At 38.0% G+C, this 24,374-nt stretch overlaps 1 pseudogene; it reads left to right on the top strand.

Annotated features, from left to right (window-relative positions):
* Window positions 1-14,422: 14,422 nt before the first annotated feature.
* On the top strand, window positions 14,423-20,189 carry LOC120519332 (annotated as a pseudogene).
* Window positions 20,190-24,374: the final 4,185 nt, after the last annotated feature.

Raw genomic sequence — 24,374 nt, 5'->3', positions numbered from 1 at the left:
TCTGGGCTGCAGACCTTCAGACAGACGGTGGATTTCAGTCTCCAGGGCTGGTGAGTTCTTACCCCGTCTCCGCTAATGGTGATCAGACGGAAACCTCTTACCTAGCTCCAGGACAACCTTGGGTAAACAAACAAGTTCCAGAGGACCTGATGTCAATCGGACTTTCTGAGACAGATATGGACTGCCCTGATGGTGTGCTTTCTGAAACCTGCAAAAAGGCCCTGCAACTTGCTAAAGGACTGATGATGTCTCTGCTGGACATTATTGTCTACTACGACCAGAAAAAAGAATGTCAAGGCTGTGATATAAATCATCTCGACAGTCAAGGCATCCCTGCCTCTTTGAACCTGAAATCACCTACCGACAAGGCCGTTTTCAGAAGATTCTAAAGATTTTCCATAAGTCTTGACTGAAACGCTTTGGTGGTGAAAGTTCTGGGGTATGATAATATTCTATTGCCGATTCCCAAAATAGACACAGTGGTGTCTAAATTCATCCGTACGTTTTTAAATAAAACTTGATTCATGTATCCTGACACATATGCCAATACACACCCAGCTTACAGTATACTCAAAATGCACTCTCACGGACAGTTCATGCAGTTAATTAAGACCTATACATTTAAAGCCTCATAAATACCGGTTTGGGGTAATAGTTTGCATTAAAATAATTACATTTCATTTGGCAAGTGGTTAGGGGTGCTCGTGTGGGACTGTTTGCGCGCTTTCATCTCGCCCGTGTCCGACCCCTCAAACTCACACACGCAAGCTCAGATAACCAATCCACGCACGTAAGATATTTTTTTTAAAATGGATTTTACTGTCTCCCGAGTTGGCTCGGATATACAGATCCAAGGAAAAAATATAAGGAATTAGACCTCCGTTTTTTAATACATGCTCGTTTAACGCGAATAGTATTCATGAATAGGGTTTAATAATAATAATCAAAAAATAGGGCTCACCATGTTGATCGGGGACGACGCTCTTTGCAAAATAGTCAGTATGAAGAATGTTAATATTGCATTTTAGCCATTAAAATTACAAAGTACAAAGCAACGTTCAAATAATGCCGATATGACCCACCATTTTCAGAGAAATTGCCTTGTCGCTCTGAGTGGCTTGCATGTGAGTGAGACCGAGGTCCAGTCGCAGTGTTATTTTATATGAAAACACAGGAATTTTTTGAAGTTTGAATGGTAATTTATAATCACAGATATGGGCCATTTGCCAGACAATTTACACGGGCTGGTAATGGAATCTGTCTGGTCTGTTTAGACAGAAATTTCATATTTCGTGTCAGATCTTATGGTTCTGTTTAGATCTGAACATTTTTTGTGCCATCCTGTGAGTTGCACAGCTAAAGGGTGATCCTACACTCTCTTAGCTTTATACGAGCGGCACATTTTTCAAAAGAGATGAAAAATGACCTCCGTGTCCTTCAAAGTGCCTTTCTTTACTAGCAGAAGGACCTCAAAGAATTCCTCAGTGGGGTGGGGCAATTTGGGGTGGGAGATTACAACACTGTGTCAGCCTTTGAGTTGCACAGCTGAAGTGAGAAGCTAGAAAGCTCCACGCGGCCAGCAAAGTTGGGAGATTACACAGACAGCTGTTGACCAACAGACACTGGAGCGCGCGATTTCCTGCTCAGAGTCTTTAGATTCGAAGAAAATACTTCGCTTTTTATACAGCACTTTCAGAAGGGCTTTCAGAAGGAGCACACGTCCTTCGGAGAGAAGACTGGGAAATGTGGGGAGGCCCTTCAGGCCGGCAGGGTACGGATAGGAACGTGCTCGGACTTGTCCAGGGCCAAGGCAGCAACCTGCCTGGAGTTGTCAAGGGCCCCCCTGGGCATGTCTGGGCTTGTCGAGGTAAAGGCTGTAACATGCCTGGGCTTGTCCTGGGGAGAGGGGGGCTGGGAAGTGGGTGGGGCGGTGGTGGGTTCAAAGAGGGGGCAGACATCCATCAAAATGCCCTTAACAGATTGTTTGACCAATCAGGTGCAGGGCGGGTTCAAGGCGGAGTCTGGGCAGGGACAGGGTGTCCACCAATCCACCACCAGGGCCTCCCTTCGCATCCAACAATGACATGGAGGGGTGGAGCCAAATCGGGAGTGACTTCCGGTCTTATGTCATAAAGGGGCGGGACTTAAGGTCATTAATCATTTTGATTGCCAGCTTGACAGACGGTCCCTGGTTAATACTACTGTCACGCCGGAAGGGGCGTGGATTCACAAAGCCACCGACAAGTGAGACACCTATGGCGCACGCAGGAAGGAGCCACGCCCACCAACTCCTAGACCATTGGATACGACGACAACTCACAGAGCCACGCCCACCAACTCGGACGCGATGACACAGAAAAACCGGCGTCATTTATATTCGTCTGTCATAGAGGTCACATGCAGCTCCGACATACGTTGACTGTTCATAGAGGCATGTTTCTCGCGGAGGTGAATCGCCATATGCAGCATGTAAAACTGTTTGCGAGATGGGGTATCATATGGGATCCTTAAAACATTCCTTTACAACTGAGGTTAAAATACAATGAAGTGAGCAGTCTTTAAAAAACAAGTTTTCGGTTACGACGAACGACCACGTGCACCACTCGCTACCACCGTGGTCGGGTGTCTTGATGGATTATATATAGAAAGGCAGCCAAAACCGCACAGAGCAATGAAAAGTCTACGTGAGTCACAGGTGCATCTGGACTGTACAAAGACAACAACGACTCGAGTGACAAGTTGGAGGTGGGCACATGAACAGACAGTGTATACTGAATGAGAAATCAGCAGACTAGCATGATAGAGGGAGCGGATTGAACGTCCTTCTCCTCTCCTCCCGTTCCACCCTCCGCGCCTGAGTGCTGCACGGACGATTGTGTGTTGGTTCATTCCGTGCATTGGTTAAAACCCAATTAAGGAGGCAGTCTTTAAAAACCAATAAGCCCTGTGCCTCTGTTTCATTACCGTCTCACCTGCTTAACCAATGCAGGCCCTGCAACAGTCAAGATGCTCTCTCGGCAGCTGACCTTCTCTGTGCCTGACCGGTTCACACAGAGGCACCACATGACCAGGTGGTGTGCATGCTTCGAGAACGAGGATGGACGTGACAGGACTATCTTAAGAAGAGGCATGTTTGTCACGGATGTAAATCGCTATAGAATTCAAAAACGCTGGCGTGATGCACATGCAGAGCAGGTTAGATATAATGAAAGTACTAAAGTTCGAAAGTCTCAAAAAAATGATAGTAAAGATCGCTTTAGCGCAAACAAATGGAAATTATTACTCGGTGAAATAACGGAACAGCGAAAACAGATCGAATATGTTATTCGTATTTAAACTCAGAGGCTTGTAGATCGTCTAATTCGTGTTGCCATCAGGGAAAAGTAGTGCTTCTTCCCAATGAAGAGGTGTATCCGTGAGAATTAAAATATTTGTTGTTTGGTAAAAGTGAAATCCACATACGCTAGCGCAGAGATGCGAAGTTGTTGGCGTATCACAGGGTTGGCCAGCAAAGCGAGCAGGGGGCAAAGCCCCCTAGTATTTCATAATTTTTTTAGGTTTTCCTCCATGCCCCTTAGATTGCAATGTAATGTGCCAGTTTGGGAAAGGTAATTGTTTTATTTAAATATACAGTAATCCTCGCTATATCGCGCTTCGACTTTCGCGGCTTCACTTTATCACGGATTTTAAATGTAAGCATATCTAAATATATATCACGGATTTTTCGCTGGTTCGCAGATTTCTGCGGACAGTGGGTCTTTTAATTTATGGTACATGCTTCCTTAGTTTGTTTGCCCAGTTGATTTCATTCAAGGGACGCTATTGGTGGATGGTTTAGAAGCTACCCAATCAGAGCATGTATTCCATATTAACTAAAACTCCTCAATGCTATAAGATATGCTTCCTGCGGTGCTTTATTGTTTGCTTGTCTCTGCCTCTATCTCACCCTCTCTGACATTCTCTGCGCCTGACGAAGGGGGTATGAGCAGAGGTGCTGTTTGCACAGAGGCTGTTTGCCTAAAAGATACTGACGCTCCTCTAAAAAATGCTGCTTTATTGTGGTGCTCGGCATATTTAAAAGCACAAAAGCACACGTATTGATTTTTTGATTATTTGCATTAATCTCGTGCTCTCTCTCTGACGTTCTCTGCCCCTGATGGAGGGGGTGTGAGCAGAGGGTTGTTTACACAGAGGCTGTTTGCTTAGAAGATACTGACGCCCTCTAAAAATGCCACTTTATTGCGGTGCTTTGACAAACTTAAAAGCACACGTATTGATTTTTGATTGTTTGCTTTTCTTTGCGAGCTCTCTCTTTTTCTCTGAACTTCTCTGCTCCTAATGCAGACACTCCTTTGAAGAGAAGATATGTTTGCATTCTTTTAATTGTGAGAAAGAACTGTCATCTCTGTCTTGTCATGGAGCACAGTTTAAACTTTTGACTAAAGGGTGTTATTTTATGTCTAGATAGCTCTAATAATGTTAACAGTGTGGAAGACTTTATAAGGGCTTAAAATATATAAAAATAACTATACAAACATATGGTCTCTACTTCGCGGATTTTCATCTATCACGGGGAGTTCTGGAACGCAACCCCCACGATCGAGGAGGGATCACTGTATAGAAAGCGATTAACTTTAGAACATTATTTCATGTGTAAATGTATATATAGCATGTTTGTGAAGAAATAAATTTGATTTGAAAAATACCAAACTTATCCTTTTAACTTGATTTATAATATATATATATATAAATATATATATATATATAGATATAAATATATATATATATATATATATATATATATATATATATATATATATATATATATATATTCTCATGTCCAGAGCCTGTTGGTGCAAAGGTGCCACCTATTAAAGTTAAGTGAATCTGGACATTGAGGCCATGACCCTCGACTTCTTAATTGTGTAATAATACTGAATCTGTGGTCCTGGGGTCTGCCATTTATGTAACTCATGAGGCCTGCCTAGCGGTCCAAATAGGCTTCAACCGGTACTGGTCAGGATTGCAAAATTAAACTCATAAAAAGTGTTTCAATTATGAATTATTATTTTTATTTACTTTTATGAACACAAGAAAAAATATAATTAGAATGTTTCTATCATGTCATATTTAAATACAAACTTGAAGTGAAATTTAATTTATTTAATTTAATTAATTAATTTACGGTTTCCTCCGGGTGCTCTGGTTTACTCTCACAGTCCAAAGACATGCAGGTTAGGTGCATTGGCGATTCTAAATTGTCCCTACTGTGTGCTTGGTGTGTGGGTGTGTGTGTCCTGCGGTGGGCTGGCGCCCTACCCAGGGTTTGTTTCCTGCCTTGTGTTGGCTGGGATTGGCTCCAGCAGACACCCGTGACCCTATAGTTTGGATATGGTGGGTTGGATAATGGATGGATGGATAATTAATTTAACATGAAAATATTTATATCAATCTAGTATCTATACTAATAAAAGGCAAAGCTCTCACTGACTCACTCACTCACTCACTCACAAACTTATCACTAATTCTCTAACTTCCCGTGTAGGTAGAAGGCTGAAATTTGGCAGGCTCATTCCTTACAGCTTACTTACAAAAGTTGGGCAGGTTTCATTTCGAAATACTACGTGTAATGGTCATAACTGGAACCTATTTTTTCATCCATCTACTATAATAGACTTCTGCTCTATGCCCGTGGGAGGCGGGGTTATGCCTCCCACGTAATTTAGTGCCTGCCCATATAAGGCCGTCCGTCAGCGGCAATCCAATAGAAACACTGCCGCTAAATATTCACAGGTGAAGGACTGTGCTTATGCAGAGGAAGATGAGATGGTCAGGGTGGTGTTTGGCACACTCAGCTAAACTGCGAGAGAAACTTTTAAGTGCCGGGTCTTATCTAACATTAAATACAGCTGTGGACATCGCACGAGATGGCACCAGCACAGCTGGGAACCTTTGATGCATGTACACCGAGCGCTCACATGAAATGACACAGTGCACAGACAAAAAGCAACAGTTCCAAAGAATGCTGAACAAAAACTGAATTACACAATTGAGAAGGCAGAAAAAAATTATGAAGCGTGTGATACATACAAGCATATTCATAAGTGCAACTTCTGCGGAAACAAAGCACACGGTGGAAAAAGTCAATGTCCCGCTAAAGGAAGACAGTGTAAAAAAAAACCCGTTCATGCAGTGTGTCAGGTCTCAGATAAAGAGGAAGACGAGCTGTTTATTGATGCAGTAAGAAACTAATCAATGAATGAAACCTCTTTACAACGATTGACAAACACGGAATGTAACTTGAACACAACACATCCTACAAATACAAACCTGATTGAAAGAAATAATGATAATCAAATCCTTGATAAACAAAAAAATAAACAACACAATAATAATCTCTCCTCCTCGCCCAGACACTTCGCCCTACCTCCCAGCTCAGCTCAATGTCTGGACTGGCCCATAGTCCTTTTATGCACCCTGACCCGGAAGTGTTCCTGCCCAATCAGACCACAGTTCTTTATTCCTTCCGGGTCAGGGTAAACAGTCCTTTTCTTTAACCCGGGAGCACGCTGTTCCTTCCTGTCACGTGACCGCTATAGGGCACACAAGAGCCCACGAGCCCCCTACAGCGACTCCGGTGGCCCCAAGGTATCCTACATACTACATAGTCCATGAGGCCCTGCTGGAACTCGGTCGCGATCCTGCTGTCGGGAGAGCTCCTCCTGGCGGCCTGGGGTGAGGGCCGAGCACGGCCGCAGTCCTCCACAATACAGTATGTATGTATATGTATATATATGTGTGTGTATATATATATATATATATATATATATATATATATATATATATATATATATATATATATATATATATATATATATATGCCAGCAACACTCATGACAATGACAACACAATTACATTGTCAATCATATTACGCTATTATTAAAATGTTTCCTTTTCTTTTCATTACTTCTTTAACACTACTTCTCCGCCAAGAAGCTGGTATTTTGCTAGTTTTAAACATATATGTAAAGAAAACAAAACACAGATTCATTGACCTATATATAACATCTCTAGTTTTTGTCACTTCTTAGATTTTTTGATGCAAAACTTCATTTGGTGGCCTGTCATGCATACATTTCTGGTGCGTCCTATGAATCATCCAGCAGTAGTCTGCCATCATTATAATATCCCGATGTCCCTGGTACCTTCTTTCCATGTCTTTCTTATCCTGATGAAATCTTTCACCCTGCTCTTCACTCACTGCTTAAAGGTTTGAAGGGAGCAATCCCAAATATGAGTCTAAAAAGAGAACTTTTAGACTTGTGTTGCACCCAATTCCTAAAACTTAATACATTCTTCACAAGTTCTTTATATTTTGGATCTTTCTTGTTACCTAAAAACATAGAAGTTAATTCTTTGAATGTTATCCAAGCCTCTCCTTCTAGGTGGTTCACTTTTATCATCAAATTCGACCTCAGAAATCAGTTTCCTAATACAGGTAAAATTCCATTACAACGAACTCCCAGGGACCTAAAAAATATTTCGTTATAATGAAAATTTTGTTGTAATGAGATTCTGTATTTGTTACTATAGTGCTTTCTTTAACTTGTGCCCAGGCGTTCGCAATCATTTCAATAGCTTCTTTTGTGTTCATTTTAATCTTCTCCTGCCTACAAGTTATGCTGACGAAAATTTTTCTCAGCATTTCCTTGCGATAATACACTTTTCCGAAGTGTGATTGCATCTTCTGTGGAAGATTGTTTGTCCGTTGCTGAGGCAGGGCAAAAACAGGCTCATAGCGCTGCAGTGAAGTGACACAGAAGCAGATCATAAAAGATCGGGGTCGTGCTTTAAGTCCCTGTCTTGCATTATAAAACGTGAGGCTGAGTCTCAGGAGTTTAGGAGAACCAGCTTTATTCATCTTGAAACAGGAACGGCACAGTTATTTATTGTAGCGTGATCTGCCAATCTGCTATACACAGACACAGCAGTCAGGTTGCAGCACCCATCGATATCTTTTCTGTTTTCTGTGGCGGAGAGACGCAACATAGCTGAGAGACACAGAATATCTTTGAGCCAGCTGTTGCCCTGGCAACAGATAAACAGTTTTCCATAGACGCTGAGATTGACTTCGTGACACTTTTCGCATGGTGTCTAGTTGGGGAGGTCCCAAGAGAGTTTACAAACCTCACATTTTCTTGAATGAGTGCCGCATTAATAGGAATGTTTCTTGAACGAACATCTATGAACCACATAAAAACGGCTTTTTCAACGTCTTCAAATGCAGCGATTCACATACATTTGCAACCCATGATTTTTTTTTCTTTTTTTGCTCGGTCTTTCAAGAAAGTTGACAGCGTCAATGGCAAAATTTCGAATTCACTGGCAACGTTTTTTTTTTTAGCCGCAATCGAGAGCGGCAAAAATGTAAAGTTTTTTTTCTAATATGAACTGCTATCATTTTTTCGTGTTTGCCATTTCTATAGGAGGGTGACAATGAGTTAAATTCCAATGGATGTTTTTTAAATGTTGACGAGCAATAAGCAAAAGGCATCACTGAAAACCGCAGGAAACAAAAGGGCAAAAAAACAGTATAAGGAAAGTTCAAAGAAAGAAAAAAAATTACAGTGTTTCTGTTTGGGGATCATTGTGCACAACTGAGCTGTGGCCACAGAACTAACTGCTCTGCAGATGATTCATTCAGGAATTTCAAGGTCTTTTGGGCACTTCGTTATAATGAAAGTATCTGCTGAATGTACTTCGTAGTACAAAAACATCAGACAGGCTCCATCTTTTCATAGTGCTTTGGCAAACTGCTTTATTAAACCAAACTTAAAATGATGGGTTTAGGCAGGAGCATGATATCTGGAACCACCAAGCTAGGTCTGATGATGTTTATGGCACCAAGCTGTAGCTTTTTTTCTAGCTGGCCACCCATTTAACCCAATGTCAGTTCTTGGCCCTGCTGTCCCGCTCACAAAGGAAATGTCGTCATTTTGTATGACTGACTGCTGACCCAGCAGGATACATAGAACCTTCAGGTCCCCACATATGAACTAAAGGGGCTCATTGTAGTTAATTTTCTCAAAATGATTTTCATAGTTTTAAACATAGATTTTAATATTAAAAATATTGAATTCAAACAATTTATCATTGAAATAAAATATTTATATTTAATTAATTATAGCGTGAAAGCAAAAAATAATATATAATTGACAGCTAATGTGTTTTGTGAATGTTACATGAGGGAGTAAAATGTTTTTAATTTTTGAATTTAGCACCCCAAAATATATAGAAATGACAAGAAATAATCAAAACTTTTTTCAATGTATATCTGCAAAATTATTTTATGGTACTTTTGTAGTGCAGTGGTTAAAGGTGCAGTTTCCGTTAAGTGTTTGGGTTTGATCCCTGGTCCAGGCACCATCAGAGTGCATTTCCCCATTTCCCCGTGTGTATGTCCTCTGTATACTTCGGCTTCCATCCACTTCCTAAAGATGTGCTGATGAGGCTAACTGTTCAATTATTTCCTTGCATGTAATTTTAAAGAAACACATTCATTAAAAGTAAATATTGGAAAGCAGAGGCTGAAGACACAATGCGTGTAATCTCAGAAGATTTGGTCAGCATATGAGAATAATGAATTTTATTTCACAAGATTTCACATTAGAAAAGCATCAACGTCTTTTATTCTCATGACCCCAGTATCTCCTTATTAGTTTTCTGAACCCACTTTTTCATTTCATGGTCAAAGACAGCTAGAGCCTACATTAGCAGTATTAAATGCAAGGACTGGGATGCCAGTCTATCTCAGGGTATATGTAGTCTCACTATGCCAGTCTAAAATTGCTGATCAGCCAAACCTAAATGTCTTTGAGATGTTGGTGGAAAATTAAAGTGGTCCGGAATATTTCACAGTATTATGGTGATAAATTGTAGAATTGTTGATTGCTTCTTATTTAATGACTTCTTGATCAATTTATTTTGTCAACCCAGCTGGGAACATTGGACATATATTGGGGACAAACTGTGATGGTACTCCATAGCATCACTGCAATCACTTTCTCTCTCAGAGGAGTAATCAGTCCACTTAAAATTCAAGATTTTATACATGTTTAATTAATGTAGCAGGTCTGATAAAAGAACAAAAAAGGATCATCAGGGTGGTTGGCTTGATTCAGCTGTTTTCCAAAATACCGCATTCTGAATCAGCACAAAACAGGTTCTACTTAAAGATAAATGCAAAAGTCACATAGTGCAACTCCGTCTCATTAGGGTGCTTTCATATTCTTTGGAAACTTTACTGTATATTGAAAGCCTTCTGCACCTTTCGGCATTCATACTCACACAGTCTAAGAACATACTTGCCTGTAGTTCATTTAGAATTAAATATTAATACACTCATTTCAAATAATTCACAATGGAGTCAGTTGCTCTAGTACACAAAGCTGCTATATGTCCATGTCTTTGAGTGTTCTTGCTGCCACTGCTGTGGTGAAAGCAGTAAAAGAACTGGATGATTAGTGCATGAAATAAAAAAAGAGTACAAGAGCTCTCTGCAGCAGTGATCATAAAGCTTACAACAACTCTATGTCACTCAGTGTCAGCCTTAAAATTATGTGTTTTGATGTTAACTGTATTAACTACAGATATTGTAAATCTAGTATCTGGTTAATTCAGACCAAAGAAGCGGTGGATGGACCGGATCAGCGAAGACATGAAAATCGCCAATGTCACCCCAGAAGACGCTTTAGACCGAGCCAAATGGAGACGATGTTGCAAGAGAGCGGACCCTGCGATCAAGCGGGACACAACGCCAGGATAAAGAAGTATCTGGTTAATTCAATTGAGGGTTTCTGTACTGCTGGAAGCAGGGCAGAATTCAACCCTGGATGATGTGCCCGTCACAGGGCACACTCAGGCACACGCCCAAACTCAGTTATAGAGGAACAATTTTGAATTACCAGTTAACCTCACCTGCACCTCTCTGGGTGGGATTAAGCCTGGTAGACCTTGAAGAAATCCCATAGGGGGAATGTGCAGACACCACACAAGCAGTGCCAAGCCAGGATTCAAACCTCTGAGCTATGTGACGTCAAAGCTAACACCCATATCGCCATGCTACTCTGATTAACTTTCAACATATCATTATAGTAGACCTGCAAAATTAGCTCAAGTCATTTATAGACTTGACCATTTCTTTTTCACTAATATAAGTCCCATATCGAATGGTATTTTAGTATTGAGCCGTCCATGTCCAGCCTGTTGTTCAATGTTCAATAATCACATCTCCGAGGCAACGACAATATCCTCAAATAGCACAAACCATGGCTCAGATGTCATTCATTTACAGACTACTATCACATTACCATCACAGAATGGTCTACTGCACTCAGCATGTCGCTTTGACTAGTTGCCTGGTTTTTAGATATCTTAAAACATTGCTGTCATTTGTAAGAGTTTGAAAGCATTTTATCTGCCTTGGGTCTCACGGTGCATATCAACTCCAAACACAAAATTTACTTTAGCAGTACCTCTGAAAATAAAAAGCAAAGGCAAAGATGCATTCAGGTAATACCTGTGTGTAGTTAAGTACAGGAGAGTGACTTGCCTCTTTCCTAATCCAAGAAAGGATGGCTGTTTTACAATAAGCAAAAACCCTATTGACTTGAGTATTGATATTTGAATTAAGTATGTGTGTTTAGGTTTAAGATGACAAAGGGTAAATTGAACAATCAATGAACACAGCATTATATTTATTGAACAAGACTTCAAGAAGATATCATGCTTTAATGGCTGTATGATGTGTCTTAAACTGCCACTAAGTACCAGTTTATAGGCTTACTTTATTGACTTACTCAGTTTTATATCAGACAACTGAATAGTGCACAGTAAATGAGATGTCTGGCATACATTGCAGTTTTATCTCTTTAGGAAAAAAAATCTTGCTCTTATATTAGTATCATGTTTACAACATTCAATATGGTGTCAAATAAGGAAATGTAGATGTTATTTATATATACGGTATAAGTTACTGTATATACGTACTGTGTGTGTGTGTGAGTATCCCTAATACAAAATGTCTGGGACACCAGAAGTATTTTTGGATTTTGTAGCATCTGCATATACTGTACATGATGGGATATCTTGGGGATGGAACCCAAATCTAAACACAAAATTTATTTATGGTTTATATACACCCTACACGAGAGGTCCTCAATTACAGTCCTGAAAAGCCACAGTGGCTACAGGTTTTCATTCCAGCCAGTTTCCTAATTAGAACTCAGTCCTTGTTGATAATGAAACTTTAACTATTTAACCAGGTATTTAACTACTGTATATGCCTTTATAGTGTTTTTATTCATGCAAGAGAAATTTTAGTTACATTGTAGATCAGAGGTCCACAACTATAGTCCTGGAGGTCCACAGTGCCAGCAGTATTCAGCTAATTTCTTAATTAGCACCCATTTATTTACTACTAAAGCAAGACCTTTTTTGGACTTAATTGTGGTTATCTTGCCTGTTACAATTCAGAGCCCTTAATTGCCTGTTTTAGTTTTTAGCATCTGCATTTAAGTTTTAATTGTATGTTTCAGTTAATAATGAAATACAGATAACCAATAAACCAGCATCTCTCTAGCTAATGTGCTTCCTTTTAAACCTGTGCATATGCACCATGAAGTATCTGTGTTAAAAAATGTTTAGAAATAAATGAGAGGGGAATTGGAAGGACCGTTAAGTTTAAATCTGTTCTGGTCCACAAAACACATGGATAATGTTCTCAGAGAAGGAAACTCTACAGAGCAATTAATATTTCTCTTGCAGGAAAGAAAGCAGTAACACGCTTTATAGTCAAATACCAAGTGATGTTAGTGGTGAGTGTGAGACTTGTGCTATGATCTATGGGTGAGAGAAGTGAGGCTGTTAGTGACTGCTTATTCCACTGCTCCCTATACACTTGCATGTGACAACACACACACACACACACCATACCATAGAGTAGTAATAGTATTACTAACTAGCTGTGCTACCCATCTAAGATAGATTGAAATGTAAGTAATTACCGTAGACCTCAGCGTTAATATTTGTAAATGTTGGTGATTGCACCAACTGTTGGAATGACAAATACAATGTATTTTACTAGTAAAAATATTTGTGATGCACCATGTGGGAAAGGTAGTACATAAATAAAATATTATTACTATTATAATCTATTGGAATGACAGAGATATAACAACTAGAGTGACCCACAGACATTTTTATTAAGGTGGATAGTACTAGTGAGTACAGCATGTACAGTATACAATTATGGTTATTCCTTCAAAGCTGCAGAATTCTGGTTTGGATTCCTGATTCCAGGTGCTGCCTTTGTGGGGCCTACAGATTCTCTGTGTTAACCAATATCCTGTGTTAATATAAAATCAAAATGTCACCTTCTAAAATACACTGTGCACATTCTGAACAAATTCAGGTCTGACAGATCATCAGTTCTGCTTTTAACTGCATATATTCTCTCACTTTCTTTTATACGGATCTTTTAATATCATATTCCAAATATTCATTCAGTGATATGCTCCAATTTTAGTAAAAAAAATACTAAGAGTGATTGTGTCAGAGTTAACATGAGTATTTTGATTTTCTTGTAACAGTGCGAGTATTGGTTTCTTTCACAGTAGAAAAACCAAGCTAAAAAAAGTCTAGACAATAAGTTTGGACCTGATATTAGATATGTATTATTATTAGTAGTAGTAGTAGTGGTAATAGTAGTATTAGTAGTAGTAATAATATTACATTTATGCCACAAAGATCACTTAATTCAAGTAATAATGAATACAAAAGAGTATGGTTTTGAATAAAGGTAACATACTAAGATCAATATAATATTTTTTTTAAGCTGAACTAAATAGACCCAGACTAAACAGACTTGCATCCAAGTGATTATAGAAAAGAAGGCAAATAAGAAAGTTTTAACAATGTGAACTCGATATTTGCTTTAATATTGTTGCCTATATATTTAGTGAGTACCGTATGCTACACAAATAAAAATTCAAAAGCTTATGATGACCTTCTGCCTAGAACCTGCCCCTAGTTATGTCACTAACAGCAACATAAACACCCATGTTTTAACTTTTTTATTCTTAATACAATGAGAAACAAATCTTTGTGAGTTATCTTTTAGTAGATTATTGCATATATGTTATTCTTAGTTTGCCTTTACCAACCTACAGTCCTTTACATCTACCTTTTCACCAACGTGCTGCACAGGCTGGTTTAATTCTGACAGAGGCCATGGAAAAGATTCCAAATTTTATTAAACTGAACCAACCAATACCACTGCAATTCAAATGGAAAACAGCTACTCAACAGTACTATTTCTGGACAAGCATTTTAACAGATTTCACTTTTTGCTTCCTTTCTCTAGATGGTTATACTACAGATGACATTGAATTCTACTGGCGAGGTGGTGATAACGCTGTCTCTGGTGTGGAAAGGATAGAACTTCCCCAGTTTTCTATTGTGGACTACAAACTTATCTCCAAGAATGTTGTTTTCTCAACTGGTAAGTTTTAAAAGGATCGATACCTCTAAAAATCAAATAGTACAAGTGCTTGAAAAGAATCCAAGAAGCACCACAGATCTTCAGAAAGACAATTTTAATCTTTTAGAATGCTTTGTGAACCCCAGCTAACACAAGGCAGAACTTTACAGTATTTACAAGACTTTACAAAATTACCCCAGTTGTCTTCACACTGTTGCATTATTTATATGTGTGGTCCTTAGTAATACAAGATCATGATCTGTATATAGCTTTGCATCTTATATGTAAACGCCTGCGCAGCAAGTGTGTGTGCCTGTCCGCCCAGACGCGAGAGGTGGAGACGGGTAAGGGACCTCCCTCCGAGGAAACAGAAAAATCGATTAGCCGCTAATTACACAAGCGAGACCAGACACATCAGCAAAACGAAACCTCAGAAGAAAGACAAAGTTGTTTAGCCGCTAACATCGTCAAAACAGTATCCATTTTACTATTCCTTCTGCTGCTAATGACACAAGTGAGACCAGTATGTCGGGAAAACGAATCCTTCTAGGAGAGAGATGCCCAGAGTAGTTCCTTTTAATTACCTGACATCTCTACATTTCAATTTTTTCTCTGATAATTTCAATAGTTTCTAGCACCCCAGGCTTTTTACAGCACGGGCTTACATAGCTAGTTTTTTTATTATCTTCTTCTAGTGTTTTCTTATGCTGGTGGTCTATATATCCTGAAGATGTGATGACAGGTCTAAGTGTGAGAATTTTACTACAAATGTCCTGGACTAGTTTTGTTAGGAACCACAGTAACAATTGAATTCTAAGCTCAATTTTGATAATGATCTTTCAGTGAACTCTGCATATTGCTCCCATCCCTACTTCTTCTGTATTTTATTTTGTGTTATTCAAAAGTAAAATTTGATTATATTCTTTATTCACCGTGGTTAATCATTTATTTTTCAGTACTGTAATATTATAAGACATAAGATACTTCTGATTTCTAAAGGAGCCTCAATGGAGTTAAAGGGAGAAAACTGTGTGGAGAACACTACACTGTATGGGAGTGAGAAGTAGACGGCAAGTCAGAGCATGAAACAAAGCTGCAAAGAGCAGAGATGAGAATGGCCAGGTGGATGTGTGGAGTGTCAAGGAGTGAGTGGGAGACGAATGCTGAATTAAGAGAAAGAAAATGGTGCAGAGGTGATACGTGTTGTGCTAAGGCAGCCCGGGCATTTAGATGGATGATACTGCAGGCTGCAGGAAGTCCTTTGTATTTGTTCACTAATCCTGGAACAACTTTTCCATCTTTTTCCCATCGCTGTTAATATTATTATGCTTGTATTTTGCACATTTTGCACTCAGCATTTGAACTGAATATTAATTTGTGTCATGATTTGTTTATTTTTATCATTATAACGAGAAAATCATTTCAGCTCCATTTTGTATAGATTGGAATGGTTGCAATCATACCATTTTCCTGTTGCCTGAAGGATTGCTATCATATGGCAAATTCTACATATGACAGTACATGGGTGTTGGCTTTAAATAATGATGACGTGTAATGGACAAATCAATTTATGTGCCTGATTTGGAATTTTATGTAATTAGTTAGTTACTCTGTTTCCTAGTATTTGTGCTAAGCCTTTGTTTGCTAGTAATTTTGAACTCCTAGTTGGTAAATCCCTTGCTAATCCATTCTACACTAAATTCCTGTGCTGGATTTTACCATCTTGGAATGGAAATTGGAAACAAAATGCCTTCCTTATAGAACAGACTTGGTATGAATATACCATGTCTGTTATTTTTTCAGAGAAGACTTTGTGTGCCACAGAACACCTAAGCAAAAAGGACAGGGTATACTACTCTTTACACACTCTTTCACTTAAAGAATACAAGTATGGGGATATTTTTTATATGTTTTAGATATTTGTTTCACATTGTGAAGAGGTGTTTGTTTTTTATCTACCCAGTAAACCATCCCATTAAAATATATAAGAAAACGTGAGCACTTCATTGGTATTCAGTGCAGCTTCATTTCAATGTTTGGCCATTTTAGTTGTGCACTATAAGCTGCACATATAAGAATAATTTGGGACACTAATTTGGCTCTGTATAAATGTGTACGTGTGCAAAGTGCTGTCGTAATGGTTACCAACTCTCCACAACCCTGAACTGGATAAAGTGGTTACACAGTGAATGGATGGGGCAATACAGGCACTCAGCTTTACTATTTGTAATAAATCTTTTGAATGTCATCTTGCATCCTTACTTTGTAAATATAATTGCTTGCACAGATCAGAAAAAAAATGAAATTTTGGTGACAACATGCTTTGCAGTTTCACAGAGGCGAACATAAGCACCAGTCAAAGTGTGAATGTCCTTTCAAACATAAAAATAGAGCTAGCATTCATTGAGCATGTTAAAAAAGTAGGTGCTAAGAGCTATCACTTAGAAAGATCATAACCTACTGAATACAAGGACATATAACCCCAAACTGTCATCAGTGTCAAGTATAAACTGTTTTAAACTGTGAAAAACTGCATACAGTTTGTGGCAGTCAGCTTAGATAATAGACAAACACCACAAACTGGAGACCTAATTTAATCTCTTCTGCGGTTGCCACACCGTTGTTGTAACATAATGCTTTGTTAAAAAGATGCAAAACTCTAGTGGCTTGCTCCTGTTTGTTTATTCATTTAATAAAGTATTAATCCTATTGAATCTTAATGTGGCTTCATCTGTTTGGGGATTAGCCTGAGTGAAATACTCTAACACGGTAATCATCCCAGCAAGTATTGCCAAGAATCCCTTAAATATAGTAATGGATCTTTATTTATTTTATATATATATATATATATATATATATATATATATATATATACTGTGTGTATATATATATATATATATATATATATTGTAATAAGTAGAGACGAGAGGCGTGGAAAGGTTTGGGGCAGCCACCCGTTTAATGCGGTTTCCTGGCTGCAAAAGTATTTGAGGCATTGTATAACAGTTTACACAACAGAGTCCAAAACAGAACTGCCTGCCAGAGCAAAGGCAGTGGGCTTTATAGTCCAGAGGGCGGAAGTGATGTCGTCCTCTGGGACGGAACTGGAAGTGACATCATCCTTGGGGCCGGAACCGGAAGTGACCTTATCCTTGGGGCCGGAACCGGAAGTGATGTGTCCTTCCTGGAAATGGCGGCTCCTGGTGGGATTTCCCGGGTAAGACCTGCAGAGAACTCAGAAAGAGCGCCAGCGTGCCCGCCCCTGGGCAGATGTATAATCAGTATTTTCTAAGCCCTTCAGCTGCCCCCATGCACACGTGTGACATATATATATATATATATATATATATATATATATATATATATATATATATATAGGGTGCCGCAGTTCTCTTCCCAGGTCCTCCCTTAGTTCTCCCTGTGTCTGCGTGGGTTTCCTCTGGGTGCTCCAGTTTCCTCCCACAATCCAAAGACATGCAGATTAGGTGCATTGGCGATTCAAAATTGTCCCTAGTGGGTGGGCGTGTGTGTGTGTGTGTGTTCACCCCTGCGGTGGGCTGGCACCCTGCCCGGGGTTTGTTTCCTTCCTTGTGCCCTGTGTTGGCTGGGACTGGCTCCAGCAGACCCCCGTGACCCTATAATTAGGATATAGCGGGTTGGATAATGGATGGATGGATATATATATATATATATATGTATCAAAGTTACATATATATATATATATATATAATGTATAACTTTGATACACCTCAAGTAAAAAATTATATATTAAAGGTAGACACGGAATCGCTCAGCTAAGCATTTTTCAAACAATTTTTTAAAGTCTTTTGTTAGAAACTTTTTTACTAAAGAAGGCCCTTGCAAGCTTCTGAAAGTAATAACATTTCCCCTTTCAATTTGCATAATCCTTATGGAACTGCTTATTGCTAGCTTTAAATTTTGTTGTGTATAGCAGTTTTTAATTGCAAAATGCATGAATTATATTCTGAGCGGCACATTGGCACGGATTTTCTCAAGGTAATTCCAACCAGATCCAAAGTCTTTGAGGTTGAAAAATGTTATATATTTGGCCATTGAGGGTCGGTGTGGTTATATGTAGAATATCATGTTGCAGAAAAGCATACCACCCTGGTTTAACTCCAGCCTTGCACCAGGTTAGGCTTTTAGCGCCCATGCACTAGACAACAAATACATGAATGAATTTTCTATGCAATCTTCATCATCTTATATATGTCAGTAATATTAAGGCCAGAAGAAAACCTATTTTAAATTAATGAATTAGATCTTCTCGCCTCCATATTTATTTATCTTTATGTGTAAATCATCCAAATTATCCATTAAGGACTTTGCTTAAATTCAGCTATTAGAACAGACAATATTTGCTCGAGTAAACTAGTTGACATTACTACATAGCAGAGTTGACTTAGTTATTTCTTTTTAATTAGCTCACATGTGAAAATTAATTTATAATTTTTATTAATTTAATAACACATTTTGTTTTTCTCAGGATCATATCCCGGCTTTCCTTAGCTTCAAACTAAAGAGGAACATTGGTTATTTCATCCTGCAGACATACATGCCTTCAATCCTGATCACAATCCTCTCCTGGGTTTCTTTCTGGATTAACTATGATGCTTCAGCTGCCAGAGTTGCTTTAGGTAAGAGGAGTCAGGGAAGTGGACATTCTTTTCTTTGGGAATTCATTTTTTTAATGCACAATAATCATAATGCACATACTATGGACTGTTTCTTTGTTGCATGAGAAGGGCAAAGAAAATTTAAATGGTAACTTACAATCAAATTAGGAGAAAATCATTTATTTCAATTCAAAGATTTTTAAAACCAATGTGCTTTCATCTGAAATTATGCAAAAATTCAGAAACTTGGTACTGACAAAGCGTATTAAAGCAATGACTGTTACACTAAGCAGGTATAAATAAACCAAGAGTAGGCTAAGTTGGTATGGAGGGCTAACCTGCGATTCACAAGAAGCCTGGGTTGAAATTCTGGTGCATTCATTTTCTTCATGGATGGCATACATTGTCTGCATTTCCTTAGGAGTTTTTCTATTTTTTGACAGATTCCCCCTACAAACCAAATACAGTTTTAAAGTTTGGTCATGATGTACAAATTGCTTCTCCAATGTTGTCATGCTTTTCTAATGTTACATGTAACTAAAGATGATGGTGGAATAAGGTCAAACAAACTATGGCTTCTAATGAAAAAAGTTGATTTAGGCAATAGATGAATAGATACTGTAGACAGCTTCTTCATTGTTATTTTATCATAAAACATATTCAGCAGAAATTGAATATTCATAAAATGAAGTGTGTTTGCACTGTATATCCATGGAATGCTATTCTTTGTGTTTGTTTTTGAGGTATCACGACTGTCCTGACCATGACAACAATTAACACTCACTTACGAGAGACTCTGCCCAAGATTCCCTATGTCAAAGCCATTGATATGTACCTGATGGGTTGCTTTGTCTTTGTATTCCTTGCTCTGCTGGAATACGCTTTAGTAAACTACATTTTCTTTGAGGGCCACAACGCGTCAAAAGAAGGCTGCAGAAAAAGCTGCTACAGCTAATAACGAAAAGATGAGAATGGAGGCTAACAAGGTAGGAGCCAATGGCCATACTTGTTGACCTTTGTAAATTTTAAAAAGAGGCAGAATACTACCTCAGTGATGAGTCTTAAGAAAATGTGAATAAAAGGAGTTCATTTTTTAGTAGCTGATAACATCAACTGCAGTCACATGAGTTTACTGTGACATTCTTGTCTAAGGTATCCCTGTTGCTAAGGTTGTAAAAGTTGTAATTGTGTATATTTTATTTTATTCTATAAAAAGCATGTGTAAGATTGAAAGATTTTTCATATATGACATATTTCTATTTTTAAATAACTTTTAGGAAGGAGTTTTTGAAATTATATTTGGTTAACGTTTTGTATTTCTCAACATGTATTAATGATATTTTGATTATATTTATAATTTCTCAGAATTTATTTTGTTTTATTGTTGTATTTACCAGGGTCTCTAGTCCAGTCCTTGAGAACCACGGTGTCTACAAGATTTTAACTCAAGCAAAACTGCCATATGGTCCGTTCACCCTGTAAAATTTCAATATTTTAGACTTCTACATTCAGATAAGAGCACAGATTCTGTTTCATGTCCAGTTAAGCATAGCCACATTATGTGCAAGTTTCTTTGCTGTTCTCGTCTAACTCCAGTAACATTTGATCATTGCTTACAATCAGTTGTAGTTACTCATATTTAATTGTGACAGATAATTCCCAAGAATAAGCAGTCACATAAGACAGATTACTGATCTTCAAGTGTCAGCATGATGCTAAATTTTATTAACAAAATCAGAGCTAAAGTAAATTGAAAAAAATCTTTTATCTTCTGTGAAACACCAAATCCTAGTCAAAGCCATTTTTGGATTTTACTTTTTTTAGTTCTTTTGTTTCTTCTGTATGTTCCCCAAGATGATGTTCACCTTAATGACTTTCATATCCCAGCAGTTATGGCAATCCATTCCATAGTCCTGATGATATCACTGTCAAGCAATTTCTGAATTCCAAAGTTAAAGATAAAGAAGAACAAATTGAAATTGGCATGTAAATAATTAACAAAACAAGCATCATTATGTAAAAAACTTAAACAAAACAAAATTAAAAATCATCTTAGAACTATCTGTTAGAAGTGAAATTCAGAAATGATTATGAAATTCCTTTACAGACTTGTACTCTAACCCAATTCAGAAACGATTCATTGCTGCTAAGACACTGTAAATACCATATATAACTTATAAATTATGTAGTGTAGACTATTCTAAAAATGTGTTATTGTACATCTTCAAAATATTTAGTAACAGGCAAACTATAGCTGAGGGTCAGTGAAAATAACAATTTAATAGCAGTTGAAACTTGAGTGAGAATTAGAAGACACTGTAGGTCTCAAGGACAGGAGTGGAGAAGTAACTGACTTTGTGAGCTAATGACAATATAAGCTTATATATTTTGAAGGCAACTGACTCTGTGAGCACAACTGCTGAACACTGAATAACCAAATTTCTTATTAACCCTCTGAGATTTTTTTTTATCATAAGGAGGAAATTACTTCTAGGAACAACAGTCTTATTTTTGATGATATCATGCATAATGTTTCAGTCCTTATCCTGGGATGACTGGGGAAGACTCTTTTAAGATTTTTTTAAAGAATACTAATAGAATTATTTAGACTGTCCAAACATAAAAACAATAGTATAGTGGTGGAGTTTCTTTCCTTATGGATCTTTACAGCCATTCTCCGTATGCTCAATTATTCTGGTAGTGTCATCCTTGACAAATTGGTCCGAGGGAGAGGCCTGATACAACATTATCCAAAAGCAGCTAATATGTTTGTTGTCAAAACCAAGATATCAGGATTTAAGCTTGGAGAGGTTGTTTTTTTGGAAAATGCCTTCTCCTAATGCTTGTTATCCTTTAATCATCAGACTAGCCTTGTTCACAAAACTAACTGACTAATACATTTGTTGTTCTAGCTAATTAAAAAGCTAATTGAATGTAAGAAGTTTTACAAATGAGAGGAGATCATTCAGACCAGGAGGGTCATATATGTAATAGCTAAGCTGTCCCAGTATATTATCCAGACACTTCTTAAAGGTTGTCAAGGTTCCTGCTTCAACTACATGTCTCAGTAATTTTTAACAGATTTCCTCAACTCTTTGTATAAAGAAGTGCTTCCCAGGTTCAGACTTAAATGCACTTCCCCTTAATTTCCACTGGTGTCCTTAGGCTGTCCTCGACTCCTCCTAAGTTGAAATAAGTGCGCTGGAATGCTTTATCAATCAATGCCTTTAAGGATTTTGAAGACATGGATTAGGTCTAAACAAATTTAATTCTTTTGAGTTTGTTTTTGAGTCTGACATGTTCTGAAACTCCAAGATGCACTCAGTTGCTTTCCTCTGCACACCTTCAGGTGCTGCTATATCTTTTTTGTAGAGTGGTGACCAGAACTGCACACAATACTCCAGATGCAATCTCACTGGTGCATTATATAGTCTATGCATATTGTCCATTGATTTATATTCAACAGTTTTTACAATATAACCTCACACTATGTTTGTGTCAACATAAACCCATAAATCCCTTTCTGAATTTGCTTCCTGTAGGACATTGTCTCCCATTTTGAATTTATAATTGATGTTCCTTTTACCCATGTGTAGCACTTTACACTTTCCTATAATAAAGAACATTTTCTAAGTGTTTGCCCAGTTCCAAGCTTGTCCAAGTCTTTATGAATTATTTTTGTTGCTTCCTCAGTGTCTGCTATTCCTCCAGTTTTAGTGTCATCTGTGAATTACACAAGTACTACCTGTACTGGAATCAATCTCATTAATATAAATCAGAAAAGTAACAATCCAGAGACAGACCCTGAGAGACTCCAATGATGACCTCACTCCACGTGATGGATTCTCTTCTTATCTGTACTCTTTGTCTTGTGATAAGAATGACACAGGTACATGAAAAAGGTTTGGTGCAGCCACCCATATATCAACAACAAAAAAGCATCTTGTGAGCCTCAGAATTTTGAAATCTTCCAGGGGAGTGTTTCTGGCAAAATGCTACAAAGACTATGTTTCACAGTAGGCTTGTAAAAACTCTGAGTTGCTCAAAAGAAACTAGAAACTGTTGTTTTGAATAGAGCAGTCTGGTCTGGCCTGCTCAGCCTGTGACCAATATAACTCTCACAAGGATCAGCAGAAGGTAAATTAAGGAGAGAGATGAGGGTTATTCAGTTTGCTTTTATTTTGCATGTTATCTTGTTCACTTTTATTTTTTCTCTAAACATTCATTGTGTTATTCTGGTGGCTTTTCGTAGATATAAGAAAGAAAAAAAAATCTTAACATGATAGCTGACAAAGATGAATAAAATTGTCTCTTACTATTCATTAAAAAAGTGCCTGTCTCAGAAAAGCAAAGCACACACTGGAACATTTTCTTCTAGTACAAACAGTGTAGAAATTGGAAACATGAACTGAAAGTACTCACTTGGGAACCAGAATGCTTAAGTAATGTGAGAGATAAGAATTGCAAGGAGAGTACAAAATAATAAAAAAAATATGATTCCTTACAGAGGTAGATCTTTGCTTCTTTAAATCCTGCAGAGACAAAATCCTACTAGACCATACATTATTGAAGAGGGTGATTTCAGGGATTTTTGTAAATTCAGAAGTAGTAAAGTCTTGGGTACTTTAGTGGCTACCGTCACATTGGCCTGAGGCTACTGCATAGCTGAAAAAACAAAGAAAAAACAAAAATGAGATAATCCGCAAACCAGTGTTCCAATTAGTAAACCCTTTCTCCCTCAACTCATCTTAGAAAGAGTGGGATAATTATAAGGATATATAAAAATACAGTGTAGTCAGATGGTGACAGAAATAAAAGCAAACAGGATAAAATGCCTCCAAAAAGACCCAACAACTAGGCCACCCTAGGCATAGGCCTCACCTCAGGCAGTCTGAACCTAAACTCAATAGGCAGGCTTTGGCTTGCAAAGGCCCAAAATTGGGATCTTTTAAAGTTCAAAAATATACTTAAATTCTCCAGAAACACAAAAATACTTAAAATGTCCTTGAAGGAAGATGAAACCATAAAACCACTGGCTTTGAAGGACAGAGCCAATGCAAAATCTTGTAACTGAAGAATTTACTTCCATAAACAAAAAAAGTACAAAAAAGTATAATTATAATCCCAGAAACCTGTGCTTGAAAAGGTAACCCAATGCAAACAATTCTACTTTGTAATCTAAGAAACAGAAACCAAAA

This window comes from Polypterus senegalus, unplaced genomic scaffold, assembly GCF_016835505.1.
Source record: "Polypterus senegalus isolate Bchr_013 unplaced genomic scaffold, ASM1683550v1 scaffold_3357, whole genome shotgun sequence".
NCBI lineage: Eukaryota > Metazoa > Chordata > Cladistia > Polypteriformes > Polypteridae > Polypterus > Polypterus senegalus.
The sequence above is the reverse complement of the archived record's forward strand: the minus strand, read 5'-3'. Positions and strand labels throughout refer to the sequence as shown.